This window comes from Rattus norvegicus, chromosome 17 (genome assembly GCF_036323735.1).
Source record: "Rattus norvegicus strain BN/NHsdMcwi chromosome 17, GRCr8, whole genome shotgun sequence".
Classification (NCBI taxonomy): domain Eukaryota; kingdom Metazoa; phylum Chordata; class Mammalia; order Rodentia; family Muridae; genus Rattus; species Rattus norvegicus.
In genome coordinates this window covers 84,128,402-84,142,191 of record NC_086035.1, presented here as the reverse complement: position 1 = coordinate 84,142,191, position 13,790 = coordinate 84,128,402, and the positions used below count along the sequence as shown (strand labels likewise).

Here is a 13,790-nt window from a genome sequence, read left to right as displayed (position 1 = left end):
CATTTGCTCACAACCACTCTAACCACAGTTCCTGGAGAGCCAACACCATCCTCTAGCTGCTCTTGGCACGAGGCACATATGTACATTTAGATAAAATAGTTGTAGTCATGAAAAGCGGAGAGAAAGTTAGAAGGTTGGCATAAAATAGAAACCACCATTGACGATTCCATGAGGCTCCTCACGACCTGCTTCCATTTACTCCTCAGGGCAGAAGTAAACAGAGTTGGAGCCCTACATAGTTCACGCCCTCACTTTCAGATTTGAAGACGTGAAGGACCCGGGATCCAGAGATGGATGGTGATTAAAGAACACAAGATGTGAGTCCATAGTGGGTCTAAGGAGCTTGGCTGAGTCTTGGCAGGATGTAAATAGAGCCTTCAACCCTCACTTTCCTTTCCCAGATTGGGGGGTTCGTTACGACGGAAAAGAAGAAATGAGTTCACATTGTAAGGTGCTGTGCAATGTAGGCGTTATAAATGCCTTTTAGCAGCAACGCACAAAGCCCACAAACTTTCTTATTCACAGCTAATGAGCCAGTTCAAATTCTCAAACTCACAGTAAACACAAAGACCAAAACAAAACAAATCAAAAAGAGTCTGCCTTCCCTAGCTGCACAGTTCTGCATTATTCATTAGCTTTCTGTGACTGTAACAGACGACTGTGATAATCAACTTACTAAGAGAAAAGGTTTATTTTGGTTCATGGTTTTAGAACTCCAGGCTGTGATTGGCCAGGCCCATTTCTTTTATTTCTCTAATGAGAAAGCAAAGCCTCATTGTGGGAGTGTCTGGTGGAATAAAAGTCACTTTCCTCTGGGCCAGGATACCAAAATGAATAAAAAGAGAAAGTGCCTGAGTGCTCAGACACCCTTCCAGGACTTCAATGACCAGAAAGCCTCAGACTGGCTCCCACTTCCACTGGCACCAGGGTTGACCTAAGTTGATAAGACAGTGGCCACACTATTTTGCTAAACGGGCATAATAAGAAACTACCTTCTCACTACATACCTCCATATCTACAGTGCTCCTCACGTGAGCAGAGAACCATATTTTATGCATTGGTACAGATGAATAAAAACTCTTTGAACTGATGAAAATGCTCACATGCAAATGGGATATCTACAACACACCGTCTTCCCCAAACTCAGGGTATATCACAGAAGAGAGAGCAGAAAGTTCTCGAGGCCTAGGTTAGGAAGAACTGGAACTACACAATGCTTTCTTCAGATGTATGGCCCCTGTTGACCACGATCAAATGGAGGGGGCCACACCCATGGGTATGGGCAGTGGTAACTGGACTCGTTCTATAATATTTTTAACACAATATGAAGTTGGGAGCTGATGTAGGATTGGGGAATCCCAGAGAACTTGAAGAGATGTCGTGAGTGACTATGATCAAAATATACTCCATGTACACAGGATATTCTCAAAGACTAAATAAAGAATAATATATTTAAAAAGAAGAAGAAATGGGCCTTAGAGGAGCATTGAAGATATAAATGGTGCCATTACTGTGGAATTTACTCCAAGTCTTGGAGAATAATTAAATTAGTGCTTGAACAATAGAAGCCATTTAGGAGAGAGAGAGAGGGGTGAGGGAGAGGATGGGAGAGAGAGGCAAGGCAGGGGGTAAGAAGGAGCACACAGTGCATGCCAGTACACCTAGGCCTGTGGGGTCAGAGGTTATTGTTGGGTGTCCCCTCGTTCTATGAGTCAGGGTCTCTCACTGAGCCTGAATATCTCTGATTGATTAGACTGGTTGGCCAATAAACTCTGAGTATCTACCCTCTTTTCTCCCCTGTCAACTTTTCAAACATTATTTCTGTAGATGTGTACATGCAGAACATCAAACTGCACTTTTGCTTTTAAGCATTTTTTTTTTGCCTATAGGGTGTATGTGCATGTGTGCGTGTGTGTGTGTGTGTGTGTGTGTATCTGTCTCTGTGTGTGTATGTCTGGGTATATGTGTGTGCCTCTGTCTTTGTGCATTTGTGTGTATATGTAAATGTGTGTATATGATGACATACATGTGACACAGTAGCGTTGTGGAGATCTTCTTCTACAGCGTTGGCCTTGAGGATCAAATCCAGGTCTTCATGTTTTTGTAACAAATATATTACCAAATGAGCCATTTCTCCATTTCCCTAATTTTTAAATGATTAAATAAATACTGGTTGCATAAAAACCATTTTTCTGATTGAATGGAACTATGGAACAAATTCACACTTACACTCAATACAGCTGACATCACACAATGTGAAAAATGTGTACTAATCACAGGAAGAGTCATCAGTGTTCTAATTGGCATGGTAACCAATGCTTGCAGTCTCAGTCCTTAAGAGGCTAATCCATAAGGATTGTGAGTTCAAGTCCACCTTGGGCTCTACATCAAAACAAACATGTGAACAAGTAAACAAGTATTACTCAAAGTCTATGATTTGATTTATCTTAGATCACACTATGATAGCATTAGTGGCCATGTTCATTATGAATATTTTGTCACAGTAAGCTCTACAAAAATTAGGCATTGTGTAAAGATTTTACCATCTTCTTTGTGTAAAGTATTACCATTCAATACATTGTGTGTATTTAGAGTTGAAGAAAGTAGATTTGCATTTCCCCAGGAGTCGGAAATCAATACTACCTACTGCTACTGCGCAGTGCGAGAAATCTGCAAGCAATGTCTTCTCCATGGGAAGGAGCCGAGCGGCTGAGGGAGAAAGAAGGAGGAGCCTCTGTTGAGTTTGGAGTGCAGTGAAGATATTAATGTGAGGCCAATTATCTTAGACTTCTGGAGAACATAAATAATGTGCTACCTCGCTAACTGAGGCAGCGTTAGGAGTCACAGAAGCTTAAGAAAAGGACAAAAACACTGAACATTTGAACTGAAGCTTAAAAGATGTCAGAAATCACAAAGCAAGAAGGCAAGGCAGAAGGGCATCGTGGAGCAAAATATCAGGAATAGATATGAGAGAACACAGTACGTGAGGCCGATTCCGGGTCATTTAAGGGAAGCAAAGAGCAGAAAGTACATGAAATGAAGCTGAAAAGGTTGCTTGATTGCTGGGCTAATTAAGAAGTTCAGATGCATCCTACGGCTAGGGAGACAGAGTATAAAGAGATAGAGTGCTACAAAATGGGATCTTTTGAAATGCAAGAAGAAAAACGAAATAGGAAGAAGCAAACTGTTAAGGGGCACTGCAATAGGTAAGCCATGTCAATCAGCACAGGAGGCCCCAGGCCGCCTAACAACAGAGAACAGATAGATGTCGACACCAATCTCATGCCATCGTCTCCCCTGTTAAAGAAAACTATGCGGTGGGGCAGCATGGCTCTGCAACCTCTCTCCCTGAGATTAGTATGTGGACAAAACTTTCCCAAGCCACAAAAACAGTGGTCTCGAAAGGAACCCTCTAGCCAGCAACTGGAAACAGTTTGTAATAAGCCCTGAAGAAAGTCAAGTGTCCACCAGAACCATTTCCAACTGTTACCTGAAGGGTTGAGAAGAGTAGATAAATTAATGAGTGATCCTTAGTGGGGACTTCAGTGATGACTCCCAGTGTGTCCAGTTTGCAATTTGGCAATTAAAAAAAAGAAAGCATCAGAAATTTGTACATTATTGACCTAAAGGAGGGGATGAAAGACGGGTATTGAACTACAGTTCAAATTAAATTTTAGCTCACTTTGTTTCTTTGTGTAATTAAGATAGAAGATCTGAATGTTTTTAATTATGCTAAGAAACAGCTGAAATGCAAGGTAAAAGAAAGATGACTGTGGAGAGTCTTCTCTTGCTCCATAATTTGCAAGCTGTGTGACTTGGTGTGTGTGACCTCTTTCTATAGCTTAGCACACTCCATTGTAAATTCAGTACAGTTTAAATGAAAGTATACTGAAACCAAGCATGTGAATGGGATACCACCCAGAATACAGCAGTGTTTCATGAATTATGACTACTACTGCTTATTCATTCGATAATAAAAAGTCATGGTCGGAGCCATGTTAAATGGCCCTGGTTATTGTGTATATACCTGTCTTTCCTGAGAATTTTCAAGACAGAGATAAACACAGCACAATTTCATCCGTTGTGTTTATCGCCAGAATCTAATGTACCTTGAAAAATGAATTAAACAAGATCCTTGATTTTACTTCCAAAAGGTGTTATAGGGAAATGAGTGAATAATTCTTTAGAGCCATAAAATTTTCAGTATGAAGTTGTTTTAATTTCTCATTTTTCATTCATGTCAGGCGACTTCGCCCTTTGTTGACTTTTTCTGTTCTCACATTAATTTTAGGTTAGCATTCACAGAGGAATCTCCGTGCACACACATCATAATTCTCTGTTCATATGTATTGATTGCCCTTCTGTTGCCTGGATGATTCTCTTTCTTTGTCAGGTAATCCCCACTTCATGTCTCATGTATGTCACTGCCAAATCCTACTCCCCTCCAACCACCCTTCCCTCATAATTACCTCCCAATCTGCATGTGCGGCCTTCCTGACACATCCCCTTCCTTGTATGAGGAAAGCAGGTGACGCATTTGAATTCCTGAGTTGAGCTCTCAGAAGTTGAGATTGCAGCCTTGAAGAAAGCCATGGCCTACAGTGTTGATCGTGACGGACAGGTCTTGAACTGCACACCAACCCACATGTCTAAACTCACCACATATAACCAACCCAGCAAACGATGCTTAAGAAGCTGTGCTTAATAAGAAAACGCTGACACAGTGTGTGCATGTGTACGTGTTTGTGCCTACGTCTAACAATGCACAAGAATTATTGTACTTTATGGGAGTTGGGAAAATGTATCAGTGAATGTAGTGGTATAGTTCAGGCATATAGCCCATGCTCAAGTCTGGGGTTCCACCCCCAGCACTATGCATGTAAAAAGAAAATGAGAAGGGGAAGAAAGAAAAGAAGGGAGGGAGGAAAAAAGCCAATAAGACAAGCAGAAAACATACATGTCACAGAAAGACTTTCTTGCTAGTAAATCAGGTAAATTGACAGGATTTTTTTTAAGTTATAAGCCTATTTAGCCCAATTTTAAAATAGCATACAATAACCCAGTCAATAATGTTGTTGAATACTTATTTTTAGAGCTACTCCCGTGAGTTGATTACATTATTTAATGTACTGCTATAAGTTTTATAATAGAAACTAGAGTTAGAAAATTCAACTATTTTTTTCTTAAAAGTTACACCGCTGTATTCAGAAGCAGACCCAGAACCTAGTTTTTGGCTTTAGTTTGTATCTATGATCATGAACTTTTAATTCTCCTGACTCTACCTCCCTGTGGCACCACAACCAGGCTTAGCAGGAGCTGGGAATCCCACCCGGGGTTTCACACATGCTAGGCAAAGCCCAACCAACGGACCTACATCCCTAAACTCTAAAGTACAAATATGAACGAAAGGAAAAATAGAAAATATTCATTTCAGGAACTTCAAACGCTAATGGTTGTTGATAAGTTAAACCAGATTTTAATGGTCCTAGTATCTCTGTGGGATCAACAAAAATCTGGCCAAAAATAGAGGAGCAGTATTCTAGTTTTAATAATTTGTTCAGTGAAATATCACTCTTACCAGACTTGCCATTTTCACTTTTGCAAAATGGTGTTTAGACACTGATACTATGTTTCTTTAGAAAACAATCATAATAACCCAGACTTCAAGATTCTAGCCTTAGTTCTTGATTTTGAACACAGGCATTATAAAAATGCAGACCAGGGCAGGAAGAACAAAAGATCAAAGTTTAACCTCTCTGCACTGCACAGTTTACCAAAGTGGAATTTGCCCAGGGCTCTCTCTCCCCTTGTTCTCCCCGGAGCTGCTGAAGCCCGATTTATCCTAAGGCACTGACTATCTGGAAAGGTATTAGTGGGTTTTGGAAGTCTAGACTGGGCTGGATGTCCAACCAAGGGTGAAGGGGCAGGAACTCAGGATTTTATTTAAACTCCTTAGATAAAATCTAACCTTACAATAATAACAATAATAAAAGTCGAAGCCCTTTGACTATATCAACACTTCTCAACCAAGACCTTTTGAGGTGAATAATATTTTTATTATTACCTACCTCAAGCTGGAAAGGCAGCATCTGTTTCACTAGATGTCAGAAGTGCCCCTCATGTGGTGACCACCCACGTGTTTTCCACAGATTGCCATTGGTCTACTGGGAGGAAAAATGATCCTGGATAGACACTAACTTATCTTCGCAAAACCATATGTGTATGTCTTTGCTGTAGTTTGAGCTACTTTGATTGTTGAAAAAAGACAAAGGGGGTTTTAAGGTGCATGCACTTCAGTCAGTTATGGAGAGGCTGCACTGAATGCCTGTCAGGTGAGGTCAACTCTCCCAGGTCTGATGCAAATCAGGGATGTCCCCAAGTAGTACTGCTTTCGTCTGGCTTCATGAAACTGACTGCGGTCACACTGCACTTAACTCCTGTGTAACAGAGTCGGTGTCTCATGAGCATGGGCCAGGCTCCCATGTGGATTCTCCTATAGCCTGAATCCCTACAATGTGCAGGTCTGGCACAAACCACACGGTAGGGTTGTTGCTGCTGTTGTTGTTGTTTTTGTGTCTGCTAAGGGGCCAAGTAGAAAAGAGAAAAGAAATAAGGACGAGAAAGAGGAGGAGGAAGAGGAAGGAACAAGGAAGAAGGCAGAGGGGAAGGAGGAGGAGAAGCAGAAGGAAGTGGAAGAAGAGGAGGAAGAGGAGGAGGATGAGGAGAAACCTGTGGGGTCATTCCATGCGATTCCTGTCAGGAGGCAGCCTGTGAGACCACCTGCTTATCTCTCCTCCATTTTTATCAGAGTAAGGCCACCTCAGTAGCACCCTTATTCCTCACTTTCTTTCAGCTCTTGCTGTCTGTGATGGTTTGATCTGTAATCTTCCCAACAGGCCCATGATTTGCACACTTACTGGAAGCTGTTTGGGGCAGCAATGGGGCCCTTGGAGATGAGGACTAGGCCTGGCAGCATAGGTCAACAGGAGCAGGCGTTTGGAGGTTACTCCTGACCCTGGTCTCAGCCGAATTCTGTTTTCTTGCCCCTGTAAGGTGAACTTACTATCTGCTCTGCCGCACTCGCATTCGTGATGGACTAAACTTTAAACTATAAGCCAAACAAACCCTTCCACTTGTGAGTTGCTTCTGTAAGGTCTCCCAGCAGCAGAAAGGGAAAGAAAGTCTTCTAGGCCTGATACAATCCCATCGTGTCTTTAATAGCGTGAAGTTCATTGTTTCAGAGACCACAAGCTAAGTTAAATTAGAGAAAGGGGAAAGAGACAAGAGAAAAGGTGGAGACCACATAGAAGAGGGGAAGCCATCAAAGCCAAGCAGTAAAAGCTAACTATGAAGACATGTAGGGGAAGGAAACACCCGCAATTTTTAAAGTTTATGTTAAATAAACAATATAGGAAGAAATAAAGTCACTTCTAATATTAATTGTGGCACACAAGCTAAAAAGAGAAACAAGGCAGTGTTCCTCTAAGCCCTGCAATGTCAGGCAACATGTGCTTTTACATTACATATCTGGTGGATTCTTTGAGTCTTTTAGAACTGCAGGCTTATTGTTTCCCATTCTCTCTATCTCTGGATTTTACTGGACAACTAAACCAATGCATGTCCGATCAGTTACATAAATGGGTGTCTTGAAGTGGGTCCAAGTTTCAAATTCCTTTCAGAGTTCAAGTCTATACAGTCAGGGAAAGGTGTTTTCAGTCTCAGCTTAAGGACAGCTGCACTGCTCACTGCGTTGTGAGAGTCAAGAGCACGATGTAAAATCCACTACAATGTGAAGAGATCAAGAAATACTTTTTAACTGGCAGAGCCCTCTCCTTAGTAATTGACTGCTTGGACTCTCCCCCACCTGGAGGGAACTGCCCTGGCTGTTATTCTGCATACTAATCAAAATAACGAACTGCTACTTCAACTTTTGGCTTGCCTTTGGAATTTTACCACTCCTGCTGCTCAAAAGCAGGAGGACTGCATGAGTTTTAGGCCAGCCTAAGCTTCAAAGTGAGCTTCAGGCCATCGGGGACTACAAGTGAGAAACTGGAACATTATAAAACCTTTGTGTGCACATGCGTGTGTGCATGCGTGCGAGCATGGGTATTGTGTGCTGGTGTTTTGAATATCCATCATGTATTTTGACGTCTTGACTAAGCCATCATTTGCACCTCATGTCATCTATTGTTATGAAATGAGACACATCAGCATCCTTTGGTTTCAAGGATCCTTTAGCATTCTTCCTTTCCCGCTGGCTCTCCTCCCCCTTTTCAATGTTTACTGAACACTAGACTAGATCACTTATGATGTGGTCTCTAGTTCCCCGGGTATGGGGGAGGTTTTTCATCCCTCAGATGCTCCCAAGTGAACCTGAAGTCACTGGTTCAGGTAGAACACTTTAAGCAACCATTAACATTTCATAGCCTGATTCATACTTCTTCTCTAAATTTAAATAGCTGGCTATTTTTTGAGTAAAATTAATCATCATTACCATCTGTTAGTCTTCAGTCAGGATTGGTTAACCAGGCTTCTCAGGAATAAAGGAGGAGAGCTGAAGGAAACTCTGAGGTTTTTCTCCTTGTCTGGGTCATCCGTGCCATCAGGGACTACTGTGCACGATCATTTGCATAAATCGCTATGAGGACATGGGACGCACAAATGAGAACCAAAGCATGTTCAGGTGGCAGAGTGGGGGAAGTGGAAACTTTGTCAGCAAATAACAATTTTAACTGTGTCCACTTTTCAAAACACTGAAATAATAGACATTCTTTAGTTGAAATCAAATGAATGTATGAGCATTAAATTATATTAGGGCATGGGCCACGAACTGTTTTGCCTTATTACGATGGGCTATGACATTAGAGGCAGGGATTACACCACTGCGAAGTCTTTCTCATCTCATCTATATCCTCACACACACACACAGTACTAAGAGAATACCATTACTAAGAAACCTGGTCAACATCGTGAAACACTTGGTTTACATATGCCTTAGCCCTGTTTACACAGATACGTGTACGCATGAGTGTGTTTGCCCAATTACTAGGCAATCCTATATTTTAATAATCTAATGGTAATAAAGGTTTTCTTCTCTTCCCAATGTTCCAGAGTTGTATATTTAAATGCTTCCCATATCGTAGGTTCAATAGATAAATGTGAAACAAGTTCTTTGATAAAGGTTTGCTTCATTTGAACATTTCATTCCTACGCTACAGCAGCAAAGGACTGATCTTCCAGACAGAGTTCACCTTTCTCAAAGCTCTGGGTGCAGGGACTATATAGTTTCAGAATCCTGCATAAGCCACAATTTACTCTCTTATCACCAACTTGAAAATGCATTAACACTCTTGTCTCTCCCAAAGTGCAGAGAACAGAGTATTTTATTTAAAAATGCATACTTTGGCTGCTCTTATAAAGAATTTAACAGATAGTAATGCAAATGCTGATTATCTGCCTTAGCTTTTCCCAGTGTGGGGTGACACTGGCCACTCTGGCAGCAATTACACTAATCTGTCAGGATTAAATGCCCAGGAGATGCTGATCTTTTTAGCAAATTTGCTTTGTGTTTTGCTTGCTAATTACACTACCCCATAAGAAAAGGCTATGTCTTCAACGTTGTAGAACAATCATCAGTAAATAACTCAGCCAAATGCACACTGACTATGAAGAAGGAGAACTTCTAATGACCAACAAATCTTAGTTACTGAAAACGACTGTGAGGTGAAATAGATATTTAACTTTCTTCTGTGTTCGAACTGTGTGAGCATACACCATGTCTGGGAATGAAGCCTATCAGCTAGGCAGATATAGTTTGCCCTGGCTATGATAAGGAATGTTTCTAATTTAACTACGAAGCACATACAAACAACAAGAGAAGGAATTATGGCAGTGAAGTTGACCGACGGGGTTAGCACTAAACAGTCTATTCTCCCGGCCCTTAACTCGTATTTAGAAGCTGCACAATATATTGATAAACACTAATAACAATAAATTGATACCAATTACTAATTCCTATCTTAGGAATATCGAATTACTCTAATATAATTTAGGCCACGGGAAAATGTGGCTTGGAAAATTAGATTTAATTCTGCTGAGAAATAAAGCGTCTGGACTGCTCCCAACTCCCACAGCTCCAGCAACACGCACAGCCTGTAGGAGACAGGTTGGAAAAATGGCTTCTGCTGTCTGTCCTTCTTGTGCATTCTATCCTCCAATGAACATCCTCCTTATGTTCTTTTAATTTCACAACAGCACATACACTATACTAACACATACTATATTAACTTGATTATGTAGAAATTAGTCTTTCATTTTAAAAATTTGACGATCATTATTTAACGATCTGTGTCGTGATAAACAGACACAGATACACGCACAGGGACAGTCTCTCTCTCTCTCTCTCTCTCTCTCTCTCTCTCTCTCACACACACACACACACACACACACACACACACACACAATCCATGCTCATACTTGTGCATTCTATTTAACAAACTCTAGCAATGAATTCATCACATTGAAAGGAGAAATACACAGCGCTAAGTAGAAGGGACAGGTTTAAAAGATTGCCACTGTTCTCGAGGATCTAAGTTCAGTTCTCAGCACCCACATCTGATGATGCATATTTGCCTGTAACTCCAGCTCCAAGAAATCCGCCGTGCTCTACTGGCCTCCGTGAGTATTGCACACATGTATACATGTAGCACACAGTCATGCACACAGAAGCGTGAACAAAAATAAGAACAAACAAACATGCATTAGGACTCTTTCCATTTTTATTCTGTGTAGCCATATTTCTCAGTGTGTTCCTTTGCACCACACTTGGGAGACTGAGGCAGTAGAAATGTCATGAGATCAAGGTCAGCTTGAGTTGTATAAACAACTCTTTCTAAAAGGAAATTTATTTCCTACAAACCCCTGTGTTTCAATAAGTGCATGGGCCCCCCGAAGGTCACTGAGAATTAAGATCTTTATAAATATGATGTAATAGGAAAGCAATAAAGGTTTATTTTCCACATAAGACATCTTAGCTCTTGGTTAATATTTAGAATCTTTTTCACAGCCTCAGTTTGTAGCCATGAAGCCAAGTTGTCTCATCTGAAAGCTTTTTTCTCGTATAAACAAAGCAAAACAAATCTCCTGCCGCCTGTCATTCAAACACTGAAAAGGAAACACCGCGAGTTGAAACTTAACTACAGCCAGAAGAACGCCTGTAGATGCAAAAGTAACAGCACAGAGGAGAGCAATCCCCGTGGTGCACATCTTCAGTGCACCATTGAAATTCCTCATAATCCATAACGAAGACATTTACAGACTGTACTTACCAATGGCAAAAAAGTTTCAACAAAGAGTTCTTTCGCTATGTACTGTTTTTAGCAATTCCCTTCCATGATTCAAGGACTACACTCCCACACATAGGCTTGCGTTTCCTTCACCTAGAAGATATTTTATAAGCAGCTTTGCCAATCAGGAGGCCTCCGGGAAGCCGTCCCCCACTGCCTTGTGCAAAACAGAGCCCTGATAGAAGCTCCTAGTTGTTTACTTCTCTCTAGAAAATACATAGAATTCTCTTGAATAATTAGACATGAGAGACACAGACATTGTGCAAAACCTCCAAAGACGGGAACAGAAGGTGTCAAGATGATGTCAGGAAAGACAGATGAAGAAAGGCTAGAGAAACTGTCCAAACAGGAAAAAAAATCAAGAGAAACCTTTAAGTCCATCATGGTACTGGCTTGACAACAGCCACAACAGGGGACTAAGAGGGAAAAAAATCAAACTAACAAATATGAAAGACTTGGCATACTCTGTAACGCCATTCAGATCATTGGGTGTACTACACATGGCTAGATTTTGGCTGGACTAAATTGCGCTTCAGTTAGGAGGCACCACTGGGAATGCTAACAATTGATAGACTTTCTGGAAGGCTGGCTATTAGGAAACAGTTCGCCAGGTCCTGATATCTCAGTATGTAATCTAGTAGATCTTAGTGCTGGCTGTACACTTCTATTTCGGATAAGTTCCAAGGTGGTGCTAATACTGGGCACTTTGAGAGACTCTGAACTAGTAATCAGCCCAAACATCAACACAAAGAAACAAACATATAGATATAGATGATATAGATATAGATATAGATATAGATATAGATAGATAGATAGATAGATAGATAGATAGATAGATAGATAGATTGATTGATTTTGTTCACTTCCGCCAATTGGCAAACTATGTCTTTATAAAAGTTTTGTCATCTTCAACGCCAACTGTTTGAAAGAGGACTCAATACTTCACTAACCACCAAATATAAACAGTACAGACACTCAAATATTTGCCACAACAAATTGAAAAAATGCTTCATTGCTTTCATCAGGGACCTGATAAAAAATAGGAAAAAAATAACCAATATACTCTTTTTATAAATCTTTTTAAGAAGTGTATAAAACCAGTCAAGTCCTTTCACTCTTCTTATGTAGCTACCCGATGCCGAGTTACAGAAGTGATACGGATCTCCATCTGTGAGACTTTTCCCATCATCCCATTCTTTCTACGTTGTGAATCTTGACAGTGGCTTCCGGAGAAGTCAGTCATTTTAGAAACTCAAAAAAATTTTTTGGTTGACCTATGCAAAAATCAGTTATATTTTGTGGACAAAGGGGTCTGCTGATGAGTTTTAAACATATAAAGAGGAGCATTATTATAAAGATGACAAGAATGTATTATTCTAGTAACACTGCCTTTTGAAATGGTTAAAGACTGCAGGAGCAGCTGAGCCACCTGCTCCCTCCTCTCTTGAGCTAATTACTTCAGAAAGCCCTATGCCCTGTGGATTAAATCTTGACTATCTCAAAAAGGTCTAACTACTGAAAGCTTGTCACCAAGGTGCCACTTTTGGAAGACAAAACAAAGAAACAAAAACAAACAAACAACTACCACCACCACAACAAATCAACCTTACAATCATGGGACCTAGTGGGAAGTCTCTAGGTCATTGGAGGAGAAACAAAAAGTACATTGTGGAACTGTGGTCACTTTTTCTCTTTCCTTTCTGGCCACAGAGTGAGTGTTTTATTCCAACACAAGCTCCCACCATGACAGCTGTCTCATCACAGGCCCTGAGGTAGGACCCAACCACTCAGCGACTGGAAGCTTCCAAAATGGATGAAAATAAACCTTTCCCCCTTGCAAGGTAACTATCTCAGGCATTTGCTGCAGTGACAAGGAGCTGACTGAGACTTAGTCTCCACTGTAGTCTTATCTTTTATATGAAAGTTATCAAGACAAAAGGGAATAAACAGAGATGATTAATGGGATTTCCTCTAACTATAGCTTCCCTGCACTACTAGATCAGAATGACTCACGCCTCCCCACACAAGAATCGGACTGATATTTACCTTTTAGGGTGGTTGCCATGACTACAACAGGCAAAAAAAATGAGAAGTTGGGCTCATAAAATCTGGTGCTATTTGCAAATTTTTGGCATAAGCAAGATATTTGGAAGAAAAAAAAATGACTTGAAAGCTTTCCTAAGTAACCTCCCTGAGGTTGACTGACACGCAGAAGACTGTCCTAGTGAACACGTGGCTTTCTTTGGTGACAGTTTTGGCATTATACTTTACCCTCCACTTGCAATGAATTGTCCCCATTCTGCACAGCCTAGCTTACCGTTTCATCTGAGAAGTCACCATAATGCCTTTCCCCAAGTTGTAACATTCATTTTCTTGACACTTGTCTGCACACCTGTGAAAATGTTGTGTCTAAAACTTAATAAAATGGGTACAAGGGCCTTCCTC

General features: G+C 40.8%; 1 protein-coding gene and 1 long non-coding RNA gene across 10 annotated transcripts in view; one reads left to right on the top strand and one right to left on the bottom strand.

The window, feature by feature from the left end:
• Positions 1-13,790, bottom strand: part of Plxdc2 (plexin domain containing 2) — a 425,039-nt gene that overhangs the window by 360,640 nt on the left and 50,609 nt on the right. The window lies entirely within an intron of this gene.
• Positions 202-7,334, top strand: LOC134482612 (uncharacterized). The gene is made up of 2 exons (XR_010058996.1): positions 202-317; positions 4,292-7,334. It is a non-coding gene; the product is annotated as an uncharacterized LOC134482612 (long non-coding RNA).